This window comes from Populus euphratica, unplaced genomic scaffold (assembly GCF_000495115.2).
Source record: "Populus euphratica unplaced genomic scaffold, PopEup_1.0 scaffold3199.1, whole genome shotgun sequence".
Classification (NCBI taxonomy): domain Eukaryota; kingdom Viridiplantae; phylum Streptophyta; class Magnoliopsida; order Malpighiales; family Salicaceae; genus Populus; species Populus euphratica.
This window is the reverse complement of record NW_011503022.1, coordinates 3168-4475: the sequence shown is the minus strand read 5'-3', so window position 1 is coordinate 4475 and position 1308 is coordinate 3168. Positions and strand designations below refer to the sequence as shown.

The 1308-nt window shown below is 33.2% G+C and overlaps 1 protein-coding gene across 2 annotated transcripts in view; it reads right to left on the bottom strand.

Moving 5' to 3' along the window:
• Positions 1–297, bottom strand: part of LOC105119605 (uncharacterized) — a 2111-nt gene extending 1814 nt beyond the window's left edge. Inside the window, exon 1 of one of the 2 annotated variants that reach the window (XM_011017760.1) lies at positions 4–297. The gene's annotated coding sequence lies outside the window, so the exon portion shown is untranslated. The remainder of the gene's footprint in view (positions 1–3) is intronic. The other variant, XM_011017759.1, reaches the window with a different exon arrangement.
• Between the last annotated feature and the right edge of the window lie 1011 nt (positions 298–1308).

Sequence of the window (1308 nt, the reverse complement as noted above, 5' to 3'; positions counted from 1 at the left end):
ATAAAGAGCGGTGATAGCTAGAGAGTTAACAAACAAAAAGAAAGGCTAAAGTATGATGAGTTCACTAGAAATGTACATAAGCGAGTTTCTTGGAGAGTTTCTTACCTTGGTAGTGTGGTAGGCTTGGTGAGTTTAGTGATTTCTAAGAGAGATTTTGAGATATAGGGGGCAGGATTTCCTCCCTTTCTATCTGGTTCAGTGGAGCCAAGCATGGAACTTGGAAGGGGCTGCAGAGCGGCAAGTCCTCACTCCTCACGGGTTTATGAAGGATGTAGGCTAAATAGGGATCAGAGGGAGGCTATTTTGCCTCAATAGCATAAAACTAATCTATAGTGGCATCCTCAAACTTTCTACCTATTACACTTCACTCCATGACTTTAGGACTTCTAATCTTAAAAGGCCACAAAAAAAAAAAAAAAAACAGAGTGGGAAGTACTTTGTAACTCTCGCTCGATGGATGCCATCTGACTCATGCGTGATGATGTATCTCTTTTTTACAAGTTTAGATCTCTCATCATGGATATTAGGGAGATGTTGAAGGGACATTGGGAGATTGATATTCTCTATTCACTTAGGGAAGCAAACTCATGTGCTGATTATTTGGCTAATAAGGCAGCCAAAAAAGATCGAGTAAATTTTCTATATGGGAGTAGCCTCCAAATGGACTAAGCAGCCTCTTGCTAGCTGATTCTATGGGCATTGTGTTTCTTAGTGTTTAGTTCTTCTGTTTAATTTTCAGCTGAGCCAAAAAAAATGAAAGAAGAAAGGATTTTCCTGCCATTCTAAGGCATTTGTGTAAAGGAGCAGGATTTTCTTGGGTCTCTGATCCATCAGTTGTTTACACTTTGGTACAATATAATTTTAATGCTAGCTTAATGTCCCTTCTTATTGTTCTTCTTAATCAAATTGTAGAACTCATATAAGATATATGAAAAGAATATTTGGTATTGTGTCCCTCCTGTGTTTTGTCTAATCATATAGAAAAATCATTTGAAATAAATAGTATTAACACACAAATTTATTTTAATCTTTGGTTTTATGAAAGCTAAAATCACATTTTTTTATTTATTTTGCATATAAAAATTCATCTAACAACAGTTATAACAAACACATATTTTTTAAACCTATTTTTATAAATAAAAAACTGTAATTAAAAATATTTTTTATAACCCTATTTTTTTTATCCGCAACGGTAGAAATAATAACAATACCAAAGATATATAAAATCTAACATTTACTCATGGAAAGTTTAGAATAAAAAACCTATTATATTGAAAACAACAAATAAATTGACACTTTACTATTTAA